Below are 18,963 nucleotides of genomic sequence, written 5' to 3'. Positions count from 1 at the left end.
TACTCTTAGTTATGTACTGCTTTATGTTACTTGATTGGGTTACTTTCGGGAGGTACAGAGCAATGTATGTGGATTTCACATTGGTAGCAGGGAGAGTACAGATATTTATAAAAGATTTATTCTGGTTTTGTTTGCTTCTGTTGGCACTTGGCTTTGCTGGAAAATCACTGACCGTTCTGAAACTGAGTGGATCGCATTCAAAAAGAGGACGGTGCAGGTTTAAAGAGCGTGGTTTATTTATTGATTGGAAAGCAAAATAAGACAAATACAGAAAAAAAACTAATCTTTATTTATTCTATTTTTAAAAGTCTAAAGCAATACAGAAATATGCACACAAAACCTCAACACCCTGGAGCCGTGCACTGCCACCCTAAGAGAGTAAATCCTTGCTCTAAGACGTTAGTGCAAGTTACCAATGAATTCACCAAAAAAAAGCTTCGACTTTCCATCAGTTGTAAGGTGCCGTCAATACTGCTTTGTAAACGAAACTATCAAAACATATTCAACTGCAAACGGATCCACGTGTACTGCCTGTTTGTCTTTTATAGGCAATATATTCATTCCTCTGTATTCAAAATAGGTTTTAATTCAGAATCAGCCAACTGGTCCCTGGGCTGTGTGGGCTACTGAGACCACCTCCCTCCTCCTGTATAACGTTCAAGTAACAGTTAAAGGGAAATATTAGACCAGCATGATTGAAAAGATAAATGTTTGTATTAATCTAAGAGACTGAATGCTGTTTAAATATTTCTTATTTTAATAAAGTATATTTTATTAAACGGTTTAATTTCCCCGTATTTCACGTGAGGCGTTTTCCCAAAGAGCATTTGAAACAACCAGCTAGGAAAAGGGATTCTCTGCCTGGTCTGCATTGTCTGGGATACTATGTGGAGTCGAGGGACAGATGCGGCGAAGGGCTCCTCCGGGGAGCGGTCAATTATTTAATTATACAGGACTGCATTCATTAAAGGCTCGGGTCTGTTTCGTGGAGCCCGGGTAGACCCGATAGAAACACAGCAGTCAGCGTCAACTCCTTGCCGACTGCATGAAATGAAGGTCAAATACAATAACAAAGGCTCCAAGTTTACCTTGAACTTTCTATCCGCACATATGGGAAAACTAGAGAGATGAATTCCCCAGCATTTTTATTTACTGCTGATATTGTCATGATTCATTCTCACTCTCTCCCTCAACACTCACACAGTATGTTCATTATTTAACGGCCTATTCGTTTCCCTTTTAATCACTCTTGCACCCTTTACCAGTCGCGGTATATTTGTATCCATACATTTGTATCCATAGATCTTGTGGGGTATACATTCATTTCTATCGTTTATTCCATTTGGCATACGTGCTAGTTTAGCCTAAATCTTAACGTATTAGGAGAAACCTCCATTTGAATTCCACTGTGCGCATTATATTTATTTTTATTATTTACTTCTTGGTGTCTAAACATTACTGACCTTAAGATCTTATAAGATCATACTACTGCCAGCATTTGTGTTCATCTATCTCCCTGCAAATTCACCTTTGGCGAAGTCATTCTCATCTATTCTATGCATGAGATCCTTTTCTATCTTGTCCGTCGCTGCAAAGTTGTGTGCTCAGTTACTGAGATAAACGGAGATGTTTCAAGGTGAAAACCACGAACTTTCCGTTTTCAGGGTTCGCTGTCGAATCACACTAAATCCCCGGTTCAATAGAAGCGCTGTAATGGAAGAGCCTGTGTGTGTGTATTTCATTCCTCGGCGGAGTCGGAGACGGGTTAATGCCCAGCCTCTGCCCCCGGGCATGTTTGTCTCGAAAAGCTGGTAGTCTTAACTGGTTCTTTTTTTTAAGTTGATGTAACTCTTTCTGAAAGCAATATTTTTTTTTACTATTTGGATTTTAAAAAGGATCATTCAGAATTAGACATTATATTTCCTTAAATTGGTGACCATCAACCTTGTGTTGAAAAGGGCGGATTGGAAGGATTACAGCGGGAAAGTGGAGTTTAGCATACAACACACATGCAGAGGGGGAGAGTGGGTACTCTCCATGTCTGAATTTGGACATATTATAGTGCGGGCCGGGAAAAGGCTGTAATTACTTGATGGAACAGAAATAGGGGAATAAGAAACCGAATAGCATTAAAAATAAGTAGAGCACAGACATGGATGGCGATAGATAGCCAATGAAAAACCGAGCAGTTACCGTAGGTATTATCGACTTAATAGATACAGATTTACATTTAACAAAAAAGTTCTGTGCAATAAACTATGGAGATATTGTGCGACAAACCTATCAATTAATACGGATGCGTTTACAATAATGTTTTCTCAAACACTTTTACTATCCATGGTGTACTTTCTTTTCAATCGGATTGACTCCAAGAAATGTCAGCAGGATTTGAAGCAGCTTAAATGTACATTTTCATTCCAGGCAGTTGCTGGACTGCTTCAGGCGAATGAAAGAACCAGCGAGCTGGTAGTTACAGTATTGTTTAGGATATTGAAGATGGCTAGAGGGACACAAAGCAAGACACTGCACGATATGTTTGGATGGGGGGGGGGGGTTGCTACAGTAAAAGGGGGATGTTAAAGAGATTATTTGAGTGAGAGGACAGGGGAGGAATGGAAAAGGAAAGTATTATGTACCTGCACTGAATGATTGAGGGAATTTATTACTGCCAACAATGATTGCCGTACACCGGGATAAACTCACCCAGTAATGTTCTTTTTTAAAAAGGATTGGTGTCATTTATTAAACTGTGCACGACCTGGAGCTGAGTAGGAATATTATTGGCCTTCCGACAAGCGAACAACATTCGAATGCTATCTGTTATATTATCCGTCACATTTCCTGCTGAATTATTGAGGTAAAGATACTTGGCCATTTTACACCCAGAGATATAAGAATGGCCCCGATATTTTGCTCACCAAATGTTTTATTTACATCTTCCATTTGAAGTGGCATCATTCCTTAACTCATTTTAATCTGTATTTGATGTAACGTTCGCTTAAGTTGTTAATTACACCGACTCTCTATGTAAAAGTATATATTATAAATGTTATGAATCAAATTCTCGTTTGAATACTGATCACAACCTTAGTTCTCTTTTTAGCTTTTATTTCCGATTTCTTTATACCATCCCACTTCTCCCACACAAACACACAATAGTCACACAGATCTTTCATTCTTAGAGTCCTTTCATCGCGCCTACCTTTTAATGAGCTGAGTCTCATTTGTTCAGTTTGTCAGTGGAAGCAATGGAGTAACGAGCCCCATTACGGCTCAAACACCCATCTCCTCACTGCCTTTTAGTTTGTACTTTTTAAAAAATTACAAAAATGTTCGGTTTTATTTCGGCCAACATGAATTCTTCAGCCCACAGATCTCATCGTATTTTCCTCGATAGTTTGCATCCTACAGAGAGAGAAACACATTGGCTTTAATCCTGAATTATTAGTCATAGAAATGGAAAGCATTATCCGTATTCAAACAAACATAAATTTCATGAGGACACACCGTGGAGCAGCAAAATTTCATGAGATTTATTTGTTGGATCTGAATGAACAGGATGTAACTGGTGCAGTTGTGCCTGCTCGATTAGAGAAAAGCTGTTAAGTGTCTTGAGTACACGTGTAAAAGTATCGGCGACTGCCCTGCTTCACAGCGAGTCCCTTATACAATCCAGCAGGCCTGCCGGGTTCATTTTATTAAAATGTGTTTTCGTTAAGCAACTTTATTTTTAAGGGTTTTAATAATTGTTTACTAGAATCTCGTTTTCTTCTTTAGTTTGAACCTTTGAATCTCATTTTCTTCTTTATTTTGAACCTCTGCTTTTGCCTTCAGGAAGTCAGAGTATTGCGCCTCGAAGTTACTTTATTTGCCACGTATTCTTGTGCAAGATTAAACAGTGCACGGATCCCGACGCGGCTCGTCTTTCATTTGATGCTGAGTTCCCACTGACTGCTGGCTAAATGGGACTCGTGTGTGTGTGTGTGTGTGTGTGTGTGTGTGTGTGTGGAGAGAGAAAGCTTATGACGGACCCTAGATCTACGTTTCCCCACCTTTCCTCGCAGGCTCCCCGGAGGACAGACAGCTTTGCCTCTACCTCCTCTCTCATCTCATCTGTCTGTACGCTCCATCGGGCTGATTAACAAAATGCCAAACGCAACTCTATTCCTAATTCCCCAGACGTCAGTGTCAATCAGCTTTTAGATATATATAGCTGTGGGCGACTTCTTCCTTCACTAAATCTGCAGCTCCATAAATTGTTCGGGGTGGGGGTGGGGAGAAATCGAGGGTTCGGAGACACCGAAGAACAAGGCTACAGCTCCAAAGCAGCCTTGCGCCCCGTCCGTCTCGTAACCGCATTGAAAAAAAATGGGGAAAAGACAATATAATGTTATCTATCAATGTGTTTGAGACAGCGTGTAGAAAGCAGAACGAGATGAGGTAAAACATAAAACGAGTCCCACATGTATCTTCAATGCGGACAGGCTGATCGATTAGATGACGGGTTATTAAAAAAATGCATACATTGCGTGTTCCAACCGTATTAAAGTTGGTTAAATTCCCTCCATGTTCCACTTTTTTTTAAAATAGAAAAATAAAACGTTCTCGCAATTGCCCTTCCAATTTCCCAAGAAAGACTACTCACCTTCTTGCAAATAAATAACAGGGTACGAGAGGGTTGGGTGGAGATTAGCTTGATCTGTCTTGCTCGGGTCTTCACGTTGAGATTGAAAGATAAATCTCCAGAATGCCCTTGAGAAACATCTCAGCAAATTCTCCATTGCAACGATTCGATCAAGCTGGAAAACAACAAGCTGGTAACATTGAAAGAATTTGCTTATACGATATTTGGAACCCAGCTAGAAAGAAAAGGTCACAATTAATCTGACCACCGCAGTTTGGACGGTTGTAGACAATGAAAGCAATCCCCCATTTTTTTCTCCACCCCTCCCCCTCCTCCTCACTCCAATAAACAAAAGAAGTCGAGATCTTTGTTACGGTAAATGAGTTTCCGAGATGTTAAAATGTAGTCGCGCCTTTGCTAAACAGGAATCCGGGAAATCTATAAATCTTCGAATCGGTTAATAATAAAAGAGAGATATATGACGGTGCAAAATCATGTCCTCGACCCTTCTGATCCCTGCTTTCCGGAGGGAGGGCTTTGAGACGGGGTGAACAGCTACAGAGGTTTCAGGCACATTCACACAACACCCCGTATTGCAGTGAATAGTCTCCCCCTCTTAAAGCGAGTACGCACAATTGAATCGGGTCCGACTGGTCAGTTATTACTATTTTTCTTTTATTTGCGTCGGTTCATAGTATAGTCGTCTTTTCACCTGCAGATTTAATCCTGCGTTGTGATTTCCACTTCAAAAATAAATGTTGCGCAACCAAAAATGAACATTTTAGGTTCTCGAGGCGAAACCGCGTAGATGGGTTGATAACTTATGAAGCTGTTTGGACACGAACAATCCATCGAAAAGTCTGAGATTAGAATGCTAATTTATTGAGCTAATTTAACAAACTAGAGAGTAATGGAGTACTGTTGGTGCATATTTGGATGTTAGACGTTATTGCAGTGCAAGGAGTAAAACCCTGGGAATTGCTGTAGCGTTTAGGGACTAGAATGAAATACGTATAATGAGAACTTTTGCGTGGAATGGCAGTTTCAAGTCAATTCTATATATTAGAAATCAGCAGACCAGCAATGAGCTTACACGAGGAAATATAACGGCAAGGAGATTGCGCTAACAAAAGTACGCGACTAAAACAATTGGGTAACATTTATGAGATACGCAGACATCACGCACCCATCTTTCCAGATCTCAATGTTTGGCTATTAACGGTCTGGGGAAGAGGGACACGGACATTTAATTCGACTTGTTCCTCTCGATTACGCGTAGGTGACATGACAGCTTTAATAATCCAAGGACAACAGCTTCACACAAAGAAGCGTCTCCTCAGTCGGTATTTTTTTTACCCTCTGATTTGTTGTCTTGATTTAGCAACAAGCTCATCCGCGAAATGATTCGAAACAGTTTGACAGAGGGACTGAGTCTAATTATTCCGAATTACAACGCAACCGGGCCTAAAGCCGCAGTCGACCGGGAGGGGGGTTTGCTTGCAATTCATTTCATTTTAGATGTTCTGGGCGAAACAATAGGGGTCCCAGTCACCAGTCTGTGACAGCGTGCGATTTCTATCCTTGTTTGTTTTCCCTTATTTTTACTGGTTGTGTGACGGAAAATAAAGACGCTCATTGAAGTCAGTTTGGTCCAATCGCACATAACAATACATTAAATGTGGAAACAATAGATTCGCGGCACTCGGCTCTGCTTTAAAAAGTCGACGTGTAGTGTGGTTGGACCCAACGAGTCCTCGTCTGATTCAAATGGGGCATTTACAAAGTAGTTCATTTCATTTCGGCCAGATACAACTCCTCCTGACTAGAGTATCCCATTTCTTAGCAACATAAACTGCACGTCTATCAATATCAGACAATGGTACAAAAACGGCATTTAGTTTATCGCTGTTTAAATGTGTTTTGTAAAGCAAGATTAAAATAGAGATTCGGAAAAATTGGTCATTAAAGGCCTCTTTATTGTTATTCGGCATCTAAATAAATTGCGCCAGAAGTCAATTACAAATCAGTTCAGTGTCGGATTGAGAGGGAGAGAGCGAGCCGGTCGTTTGAAGGGAAGAGGAATGTTTTGTGAGTGGATTTGGGGGGCCGGCCCTCCCCAGGGACATGTGACCACGGGCTGGCGATTCCATTGATTTTCGTGCCGCGGCGCTCCAGATTCGGCTGGGAGCGACACCAGAGAGCCCGGGGCCTCCTACAAGGGGCAATGGGCATTCAGACGGTGAACAGTCCCTAGCGTCGTCACCAGCCACATGCTCACCGTCTGCTTTGAGCTCCATTTCTGCGTAGTTATCGCTGCTCCGATCTTGTGCATTTCGTAGGAAAAGTCAAACAAAAAAAGCAACAGAGCAGTTGTTCCATTCTAATCGCCACTGTGTTTCGCAGTTAAACCTTAATCTCTTTTTCTGCCTTCTATAGGCCTCCAACTAAACCGCATGTTCCCCAGTGAGTACAGTGTGTGTGTTTCGCGGGGAGAGACTGACTGTTGCTGTGTTTCCACAGGCGCTCCATTCTTTCGACGCTGCCGGAAAGAAACCCAATTGTGCGCGTTTGTTGGAGCCGAATCCTGGAGGGCATTCCGCTCCCTGATCAATTCAACAGTCAACGTGACACAAAATGGGTTTTAGGTTTGCAGAAAAAAAAGTCTCAGAGGACTAAGAGGGGCACAGAGAGGCTTTTAAAAAAAGTTTTTGTGCGTATCGTGTAGTGTTTCGTGTAACATTACCGCCCGCGCAAGCGTTGGGAGGCTGGTTAAAATGGAGCAACGTTTGAAAAACAACCTTGGTGTAAGATCGTTTTGTAGATGTGAGATCCGCTTCGGCTGTTTCAGATAGTTTATCCTTTGCCTTCACCACCCCCCTCCATTCCCTGTCTGGGTTTAGCAGAGGTTGGAATCGGGCCAAAACTCACTGAAGCTTGATTGAGCGTTGCAATTCTGCAATGGAAATTAAATCCCCAAACTCCTCCGCTTCTTCCTTCATCTCGTTAGACTCGCCACAATTTTTAAAGCCAGATAGTTTTAGGAGAGGGTGAGAGGATGGGGGATGGGAAGAAATGAATGCAGCATGTATTTACAAGTCGATGGTGACCTCGATCCCGTGGCCTGTAATAAAGTCTTCACATCTGTCGTTCAAAGCGTCGGCTGTAATCGGCCGCATTCCCAGCATCGCGTGCTTTGCAAGGTTATGTGTGGTGCAGTTTATTGCGGCGGGGAATTCTCAATAATAATTTCCTCCTTTCAAAAGTTTTTTTTTAGAGGACAGGCAGTTTGAGAAACCCAAAACGCCAAAAAAATCAGTTCCTGCTTTTTTTTCCATTGAAAAACTTTCTCGGCTTGTGAACCGGTGCATTGATTTAGTATATGTTCCCCGAATGTCTCTGTGCACATTCTGACTTCGACCTGAAATCTTACCTCTTTTTCCACAAATGCTGTTTCCAGCATTTCCTGTTTTTATTTCAGGTTTCCGGCATCTGCTTTCTTTTTTTGGATTTTCGGTACATGTTGACTGAATTACGTAGGCAGAATTACGGATGATTTTATTTTTACATACAGTGATCGAATTGTAAGCTGCTGACTCGGTAAACGTGTTAATCGAACGATTGAAAAACACGATGATGCTGGAGGAACTCAGCAGGCCAGGCAGCATCCATGGAGAAAAGCAGGCGGTCAACGTTTCGGACCGCCTGCTTTTCTCCATGGATGCTGCCTGGCCTGCTGAGTTCCTCCAGCATCATCGTGTTTTTCATCTAGATTGCAACATCTGCAGTCCTTTGTTTCTTTAATCAAACGATTGACTCGGTACACATTAACCAAACTAACGACTCTTGTGACCCCCGCCCTCCACTGGTCTGTCCCCCCCCCCCGCTCCCTCCCTCCGGAAATAATGACAGGACTGTTGGCATCCGGCACCGTTTGACCCAGCCCGAATTATTCTCTTTGTAGACTTCCCAGACTGCTTGTTAATGGGGCTATTTATATTTAAATTTATTTTCAATCTTTGAAAAGGGAATGACAAAGATTCACAGACGTGTTTTAAACTTCCAAACGGCGGACAATTGGCACGGTGCAGGTATTCATTCACAATGCTAGCATTAGCAGCACATTTGTGTGTGTGTGCGCGCAAAAAGGCGGGGGAGGGGGGAGAGGGAGGGGTCGGTAACATATAGGCCCATTTCCAATTGTGGGCTGTCAATGTCAGGCCAAATTCTTGTATTTAAATTCAGCCGATCTGATGGAAAACGGTCGGTAAATAGAACGCTGGAAAAAATAAAGGTTTGGAAGAAAATTGACAAGTTGACGTGATCGTGACGAAAGGTTCTCAGGCCTTATTGTTGAAAAAAAATCAGATCCAAAATTCGAAATCTGCATAAAAGAATTAGAATCCAAGAATATTAACACAAAGTATTTTTAATCTAGAAAAATGAGAGAGAGAGAGAGAGATTTGTGAAACTTACTCAAATTTGTATTACACGATTTGCCTTACATTGTACCCTTGTTAGAGAAACATACGGTGTACACTTGCCAGTAATTTTTGATCGTTCATTATTCTTCCTCCCCTTCAACTCTTGTCAAATATTCTCCAGTGATGTCAAATGGAGAACCTAGACTGCTGTCCTTCGCCTCTGTACTTCTGTATTATGGGTCACTACGTTTGACTTGCGCTCTGGGACAGTCTGAAAGAAATGTTCTTTAACACGGAGCTGAAGGAACGGTAGACGATCTAGATCTTTACCAAGTCCCAGCGCACTCCATGAATCAATTTTCTATCTGTACTAGGACTTCACATTCCTAAATTATTCAAAATGTACGTCTTCTTGCCAGCAATTGGTTATTAAAGTACTGTGGATAAACATTGTAAATTAATATTTTATTCCTTTTGTGTATCTTTACATTTTTTTCTCAACCAGAAAAATTGTGTCAGTCTTTTTGCATAACAACGATGGGTGTCTTGTTCACTTCCATACCATGTAGTTAAGATTGGTATCTTGTTGCTATGTAATTATGTTAACGCTTTATTGTTGTATATTCTGTATTGGCACGTCGTTATTGTATCGTCACTAATGATATTCTTATATCGCCAGTGTCAGCACTTTCAGAAAATATGGCAAAATCCCGCTCAGCTCTCACGGTCAGCAAAGACCTTTCTATCCTATTACATCACAGATTGTCCTAATAAGACCAGAAATCTCAACTATTTACAGGGAATCTTTTAGCGTCGATAAGATCATCTCGTTTATTACCATAATTTCACTTCATTTTGTAGGACGGAAAGAGCTGGATGTTGACACGCCAGTGTTGATATTCCGAAACAAAATTCATATGCATTCAGAACGACAATACTATTAAATGCATCACTCTGGAATCTGATGTCACCAATGGTTCAGAGCGTAATTAATCCCTAATGAATTCTGATCATTTATCCGTTCTATGTTATTCAGCTGAAAGTACTGTCCATAAATAATAAACCGATTTACGTCAGAACCTTTGGGTTAAAATCAGATTAGATGTTTCACATAAACATTATCAGCATCAATTTCTGTTACTTACTTTAGAACTGTCAGTTCCATACCTATATTACTGGGTTGGGCTAAAGACTTTATGCCACTGGTAAAATGAGAATGGAGACTAATTGCAGCAAGCCACCTAAATGGAAATTGTTTCTTTTCCCTTTCAGCCCCATTCTCTCTCCTTCCTCTTGGCTCTTTGCTATTTAAATAAATTAGTTATTGACTTTTTTGGGGGTGGGGGGGAAGAAACGTAAATTTAGAGAGTGTTAGTCTGAAATGCAAATGTAGCTTCAGATTTCCTGGAGCTCAAGTCATTAAACAAAATACAACGTTTAGAACAGTCTAAACACCTAACAATGACCAGACGCACAACTGTGGTTTTATTTTCCTATGTGATATCTGCACAGGGTAATATAAACCCAATCCAACAAAGTGAATACCCATTTGCTATTAAGTGCGTTTTTCCTCTTCTAGAGAATATTCTTTCAGCTGAAAGGCGCTCCAAATAGTGATCGTACGTGCTCTGTAACACAAGGCATGAGCCTACATTTACTGAAACCGTTTGCCTTCTTCTCCTGAAACCCTTTACAATATGGAGATGGGGTGGGGGCGGGGGGAAGAAATTAGCTTATTAAAAATCTGTTAATTAATCAAATGGGAAAAATATTTATAAGCGTTCCACATTTTTGTATGGTTGCCTGAATTCTTCACATCTATAATTTTCCTTTTATGGGATTAATTTAAATATAGATCGATTTTCGTGACATCAAAAGACCGAGGATCACCTCGGGTCATCGATGTCACCACCATGTTGGCCTTCAGTGTATGTGTAGATATTAAGTACAATTAAATGCCTCACCAGGTAACCGGACTGATGTACTGGTGCTGGAGAGAGCAAGTAATAAGTATAGTATAGCAAAGTTTTACTGAGAAAATGTCTGTGTCGTAAATGCTGGCTACATTTGCTCTGTAGATCGTGTGGTAATCCATACGTTAGGAATCACATACTCCGGTCTATATACAGTACACAGAAAAGAATGGCATTCTAAATGTCAGAATGCGTTTATGCGGATTGCAGGCAGCAATGGGGGAGGGGTAGTCACACTAGACAGAGATGTTCTTTTTGCTCGTTCGGTAGAACCATTCCATAAAGACCCTGCTATACTTCACTCGCGAATTTTTTTTACAGATAATCGGCAATTTTACTGCCGAATTTGTTCTCTTGGAAATTTTGCAATATTCAGCAGGTTTATAAAACCAGGAGAAAGAGCGCGAAGGAATGGTTTGAGACTACAAAAGTGGGCAAAGCGTTAAAACGAATCTCACAGGAAAAGCGAACAAAGATGGAAGGTGCAGATAAACTCGCCTTTCCTGCTTCAGTCGCTTCCCATGTGTTGAGTGATGTAACTTGGACTGATCCCGTGTCTTGTAACATCGCCTCTTCTCTATTTATTCACTCTTTTGCTTCTCTTCCCCTGTGCCATTCAATTAGTCCTTCTTTCTCTCCTGGTTCCCATTTTAATTCTCCCACACTATTTATTCCCCAGAGCTGGTTGATTATCGTCCCCTATCTTGTTATCTCTCTGTCCTTTCCTCTCATTCCCTCCACATTCGGTTTTTCCTTCTTCCACATGATTCATTCGCAAGGAGCAGCTGATATCGGACACTCATTAGGAAACAGATGAGGCACAGTTTTGTACCAGCATGCAAAGTTCATTTTATCCCCTGTAATAAATCAAACGACGCAGACAGAGACAGCGTGGAGAAAATAATAAATACACAAGGATTCGCGTTTGGATTTTTTTGTTACATTATAACTTTATCAAGATGGACCATTTCAAAATCCTTGTATTATTTATCAATTTATACATAACATAGCTTTAGGTTAAAATACTATTTTAAGAGCCTTTTCCTTTAGAAGGTATAAACCATCGTCCAGTGCTTAATATATTGTCAGAAGACCGTATTTGCCGTTCGCAATGTATATATTATTTAATGTAATGACCTGTTCTCTTAGATGCATTCTCCTCCCATGTCATAGGAAATATATTCTATCAGATCATTCACTTGTCTATGTATTTTCAAGTCCATTGGTTACTGTGGTATTTGAACAAAGAATCCGGATGCCCAGGGATTACCTGTAAATATTGTGATTATGTAGAAAAATCAGACACGTAAAGCTCGTTATTCGCAACAATCTACTCTGTCAATTTCGCGTCAGTTTCTCAGGCTTCCGAATCAACTGGTGGCTCTGACTGGAATGCACCATAGCTGCAGCGCTCACATGTAAATGACCTTAAAAAGAACAAAAATGCTACGCTGTATGAAATGATCGCGGGTATTTAAATACGTGGGAGACAATGTACCGTTTGTTGGTTCCCGGTATGTCAGGTTAGTGAGTTATAAAGAAACAAACACACAAAGAGAACCTCTTTGAATCCAAAAGGAGACATAGAAGAGACCCTGTACTGTGAATATAAAATACTTACAGTGGGTATTAAGGTTTTCGCCTGCATGTTCTAACAAGCCCTCTAACTTAAGTCAGGATTTGTACCACAGGCAAGCACTGAAAAAAACTCCGCTATCCACCATTCTCTGTAAACTCACAAGAAGTTCTTTTATAGGAAGCCAGTGACTCTAGGAGAGCTTGTTTGTTTTCCGATTTCAGATGTTGGCTCGCATTTCCAATGAAGGGAGGAAGCATGTGAGGTAAAACTCGCCCTCAGTCAGGTCCCCGCCACACGATCAGATTTATTGAAAACCTCGGGCGCTTATCAAGATTAGATTCTCTAACCTCACTCTCCTTCCCCTTCTCCGCAGCCACCAAGCACCACCCTTGAAACATTTCTGTTTTAAAAAATGTTTGTGAAACTCTCTTTCCCGGTTCTCGAGTTGGACGCTCTGATTTATGATCCCGGGATTAAAGGGTATTCTGTGTATCCGACAGCGACTTCATCCTTATCCTAACACAGAAAGCAGACGAAGACCCTAAAGAAACTACAGTGTATGTGCAGAAGTAAAAGCGACTGTGCTGTAGAAAAAAGAAGCAATACTGCTGCCTTCAAAACCATCTGACATGGGCAATTTAGAGCACCAGGAATTTTCAGTAACTGTTCGGTTTGGTTTAATGTGGTCGTCAGCAAATTGATAGAATGGGATCGCTGAAGTTAACACATTAGTAAAGTTAGAGGCGAGCGTTTGGGGTTGAGTTCCGTTAACGGGGGTTGAGTTCCGTTAACGATTGGCCAGGGCTATTGAAATCTGAAATGGCAGCAAATGACCAGATCCGAGTGAATTGAGGTTTTTGTGACATGTTGCACCAGCTCTAAAAATAATGCCCGCATGTGGACCTGGAATTTACCAGTGTGATCAATGTGCACCGTCCGTCATTGACTCGGTGCCACCTCTTTGGCTGTGCGGTTGCATTTGGACATTTTAGAGTACATTTTATCAAAATGAATTGACGAGCAACTCAGAGAGACCAAGCAAACTGTCCCTGTGAACAAACAGGACCTCAGTAAAGATCTTAACATAAATTTATGGTAGAACGTATTAGGAAAGAAACGTATATTTTAAAGGGTTTTCGTTTCCTTGTGTTTTATTTGCATGATGTTCCGCAAGACCTTATAAAGAAGTGTAATAAAAGAGGGGAGAGAGTGTTGTGTGTAGAAAATAGCTCATTGCACTAGTAAAAGGTTTAGCTAACCAGCGATATATTTGCAACGTCTGTAGTTAAAATCCTACGCACAGTCTAGTTAACTTGCAATCATTGTCTAATGGTTTTGGAGAAGATGCTTTACAACATGGAAAATCATAGGTAGAATTTGTGCTGAGGTGTTTAAGAAACTTTATATAAACCCCAGTGATTGGTATAAAGATAATGGGGCAATGGCCTTGGAAATCCCGTTTTCTGGAACAGCTGGGAAGGATATCTGCCAATTCTCCTTTGAGATTGATTTGGCTGGCTCCCTAACTTTAACGCAATGGATAACACTAACACGGGAATATCAAGGTGTATGATTGCATTGAATCGTGTTTGTATATTTATCAGTTCATGTTCTGGACAGCCAAGTTGAATCTTGTGGCAGAAAGGAACGTTTTTTTGTTCTCCAAATCCTGCTCTCAAATCCCCTCTAATCTTCAGCCTCCTATTTCTACCGCTCCCACCCCTTCCCCCACCCTAAACGCGCGCACACACACACACACCCACACACAAACAACCATTTTTGTTTGCACAAAAGAGATTTTGGAATTCCAGATTTACGGCGGAGTTAATGAAAATAATTGCGTGTTTATGTTCGATGCCAAAACAACGGCGGTGAAAGCAGTCCACACGTACTCTCCGGTGAGGCATATTTCCACTCAAGGAATCGCTAATCACAGTCCTGGTCTAATGCGAAACTCGCACCACTCGTTTTCAGCTGAAATAGTAACAGCAAACAGTGTGCATTTTGTTTATCTTGCTGCTTATTTGGCTCCACTGGCAGACCAAAGAACACAACAGTGATTCATGTAGATAAGTTAGCTGTCGAGACCTCATATCTAATGACTGTGACTTCACGCTCTTCTATTCTGCCGTTCCAAGGCGGAGACATATTGATCCAAGTTCTTTCGATTTTCAGTGTGTTTGCTTGAAGAATCATGCTGTTCTAACGTAAAATGTTCTTTTCTCCCCACTAGGGCTCCTTTAGATAGAATTTCCTTCGACACGTCGCCACGTATATTGGACTTTGAGAGTTGCCTTTTTAATTTTTGAATAAATCTATGTAATTGTACTGGAAAATGTTTCTTAACGTGACATTTCCTACTTACATCAAATATTGTTGACAGTTCTAAAATCCAATTGTTGAAGGGTTAAAGGGCATTCGTGGTGCATTACATGACAATCCAGTAAAGTTTATTTCCTCGTTGCAGATTATTTTATAAAAGAAAATCTTAAGTTCCATTTATTGTAGCCCATAATACTCGGAACTAAAGTGAGCACACTATACCCAGCACCAAACCTCCTGAAACAAATGGGTTGTTTAACTGTGATGTTCTTTATTTTGTAATTGCATTGCGAACATCACTTTAACTGAGGGATATTACAGATATGGTCAACATCCAGGCCTCACTTGAGAGAACACAAACTATAACCCAGTCAGTTTGCCTTAAGTATTTCGGGGCTTTTTTCTTACTGTTGTCACTGATGCGCGGTTATTGTTTTCCAATTATTTGACCGTTGACCAGTAAAACAAATATAATGTGCTTTCACCAGAAGGGGAGTCAGCTGTCGCACGTGTTTATTAAAGAGCTTAAAACAGGCAATGAAATGTTTGAAGGTATGTGTGCCAGTGTCCTTGTCATCCTATAATGATGCCAGCATAGTTGTTGTTTATAAAAACACACAAATAGAAGCAGCCTTTTCCCGTTTTACCTAAGTTTAGGTGAGTTCGCTAAAGCCGCAGCTGTCCCCACCGTTCCACCCTACCTCAGCTGTAACCGAAGTCACAGAAACGTCTAAACAAGATACAGAAAGAATTGTGTCAAAAGCTGATTTGTTGACCGCTGAATCATTTCATTATCTCAACGCGTCGCTTCGTTTTATTGACTTAAAAGTAAGGTTTAAAACACGCCTCGTTTTGTCAACCCCTCCCCCTTCAGTTGAATGTGAAAGGACAACCACAATAGCATCCTTATCTGCAGATAGCTTCAACCAGTTCTCTCCGGTTGTTCTGTGAGCTGTAGATAGGCCATTTCTGATATCGCAATGTAACATAAAGTAACGTTACAGTGGTACGTGTGCTGTGTTTTACAATGTGGTCATGTTGTAACTCACGACTTAGTTTCAGGACATTAAGTTTTCCAAGAGTGTGAAACAGAAATGGTGTATTTTGCAGTCCGCTCTTGAATTGATACTGGCGCGTATTATGTAGCGGGCACCTTGTTAATTATTGTACAACATTATTATTGCGCAGCGTTAGATTTATCGTAGCAAACGAATGCTCCCATTCTGTTTATAATTCGCTTTCGTCTAATCGCGTCTTTTCCCCCAAATATGCTGAGGGATGTAAGCACGCGGTCAGTGTTTTAATTCAGATCGATTGTACAGCATTTGGACGGTGACAAATAAATGGGTTGAAAAAAAGAGCAACGCCCTGACATAATTTACTGTGGTCAGTCCGGCGAGATTTATTGCCGCCACTGCACCTCTGATCTCGAGCTTTGTGAAGAACTGTTTGCAATGCAAATATCCGGGGAAATTAACTGATTTAAATCAATGAGCGTGCACACAGTCGCACATAGGGAGAAAATATTACGTTTACCCTGGCAAATATAAACGGTACAAAGTAGACATTATCGATTGCAGCCCAAGGTTACTGAATACATACACCCCAACCTCCATTCGCACAAAGAGACAGCCGGATTCAATCTGGCTGCAAAGTTCGGGAAGATTTTTACCTTCGTGAATTCGGTTTTCAGCTTCTCAAATCAAAAGCCGAACGGGCATGTTAATTAATAACCCAACAAAGTTCGTCAGAAGAAAATGACAGTCGCGCTTTAAAAACTGAAATGTATGTGTTGGGAACATGGTTTTGGGAATCCGACTCAGTTGCGCAGGACATTTCACTGTCCGACGTGGATCCTAATTATAAGCCTTTCTCTAGAATTGCTATCAGAAAGCCTCACAAGTTTTATTCTATACGATCGGCAGGGAAAACAGAGTATACTATAGATGGAGAGATTATCAAAAACTATGTTGATTGACATACGGGGACCGAAAGCAGCATGCCAAGCAGGTGACGGTCTTTAAAATAGCCTTTCAACTTTGAAAGTTTTATTACATCCATTTTCGTGCTTCTAACCTTTTAGAACAACGTACACTGCGGTATCAAGATTACCTTCTCTAAATCAACACCCTTCTCTTCCATGATGTTTTATAGCAGGCATTAACTACTCGAATCAAATCAAGCAACTATTCTATGAGTACAATATATTGGATTGAGGTTCAGTCCTTGTGGGCAATATCTTGGGAATCATTACCTCTGTTTACACAGGGCTTTTGGAAGTGACACGGCTATATCAGCTTAATCGAAAATTTTAGGTACATATTAATTTTTATTTATGTGTGTTCTGACTTGCTGGCGCCAAGGACACTGGCTTTGCTCAAGTAAATCACTCTTTTACTTCTTAAAAAGGAAAATACCGCGGACTGTATTTATTTTTAAATCACCCTCGGATTTGATAAAGGTTTGCCAAAGTTGCCAATGCTTTCTACTTCAACCATTTAATCTTTTCTTAAGCCGTGGCGCCCCTTTTCTAACATCTAATCTTTCGCTGGCGTTCAAAAATTCATCAACTAACTTATGATCTATACGTTGACTGTCAGTAACTACATTACTTTTTAACCATGGCAGAACATGGATTAAATGAAATAAAAACTTATCGTCAAGATGACCCTGCACCCTTTTTCTGGATCTTAATATACATTTTTTCAGAGAGCGACCTCTTCACACAACGCTGTGAGGGCCACTCCAATCAGCAGTTATGATTCAAAAGAACAAGACGCAGTGCAAAATACACAGCTTACAGCCAATTCACAAAGAACTTCCCCCTACGCATTAAACATCGAAAGTTAAACATTTCACATGTTAGAAGCAGCACGTCCCATTTCAGTTTGATCACAAATGTCTGTTTGAGACACTTGGGGAAGAAACCGAGTGGCTGAAATCTAAATTCCTCTGTGCTCCCCCTTTCTGGTCAACCATATCAGTTTTAGAGCGATTCACTGTGTGTTTGGGAATGGGTGGACGGAAAGGCGGTGGTGAGTTGCGTGCAGAGAAAATCGCATTAACTCGTTTGGCGAAGTATCCGCATTCCCCCTTTGTAAAAACTCTCAAGGTGCTGTAAAAACTGGAGAGTTGGGGCTCTCGCTCTCGCCGCCTGAGCTGCTTTCCCAAATATTGATTCAATGGCGTTAATCCTCCAAACAGCTTTTTCTTCGGTGCTGGGGTTGTGGGGTGGGAAGGGGGAACAGAGTCAATGAATTTCGACTGGCGGCCACCCTGGATTCCAGCACTTTCCACCCCCTATTAATTTTGTGCTATCTGTAATCTTTGCCAAGCAACGACTTTGGATTTGCCTGTAGGGCCGTAATTTTCTGTTAAAAAGATCTATATATAAACGTGAAAGTTATCGGTAGGGTATTGCAAGGAGAGAAATAGACTGCACTGTGTAAAGTGGGGAAAAAATGGGCTTTTTTCCTATTTTGCAATCGCCGCATATCTTTCTAACTCCAGCGCCCTGCCACGTGTTATTAATGTCTGCCAGGGAAGCAGAGAATACATTTGCCAGCAAACTGTAACTCGCCACCGAACGTTTGTCACGTAAGCAGTGCTATTTACTGTGGCTTCGTTTAGCAAGTATTAAAAAAAAGCCTTCAACTCAAGGTCGAACTCTCAACCAAATCGCTGTATAGAAAACATATAGCACAATAAATATAGCCGGGTAACCTTGCAGGCTGCTGTTTGTCCTTCATTATCCATTCCTCAAACATGGCTCCCAACTGACCGAGAGTATTATTATTTTATATGTATTAAAACATGAAATCACACAGCCACGGTTCAACTTGTCAGCTACACACACATGACGCATTTAGGAGATCAATTAAAACATCAGACAGACAGCCGTATCTCGATTATTGAACAGAAATGAAAAGTTTAAAAATAAATTACAATCCCGTTTGTCGATCCAATCACGAACACCACTAACACACAAAGACACATGCACATCTACAGCTCGTTATTAACCGGATGATTTATTGTTATACATAC

At 40.9% G+C, this 18,963-nt stretch overlaps 1 long non-coding RNA gene across 1 annotated transcript; it reads right to left on the bottom strand.

The window, feature by feature from the left end:
• Positions 1-251: 251 nt before the first annotated feature.
• Positions 252-5,164, bottom strand: LOC127573048 (uncharacterized). The gene is made up of 3 exons (XR_007956745.1): positions 4,646-5,164; positions 3,203-3,405; positions 252-646 (listed from the first exon to the last, which is right to left on the bottom strand). It is a non-coding gene; the product is annotated as an uncharacterized LOC127573048 (long non-coding RNA).
• Positions 5,165-18,963: the final 13,799 nt, after the last annotated feature.

The sequence above is a fragment of the Pristis pectinata genome, chromosome 8 (assembly GCF_009764475.1).
Source record: "Pristis pectinata isolate sPriPec2 chromosome 8, sPriPec2.1.pri, whole genome shotgun sequence".
Lineage (NCBI taxonomy): Eukaryota > Metazoa > Chordata > Chondrichthyes > Rhinopristiformes > Pristidae > Pristis > Pristis pectinata.
Note: the sequence above shows the minus strand (reverse complement) of the source record. Positions and strands in the feature narration are given on the sequence as shown.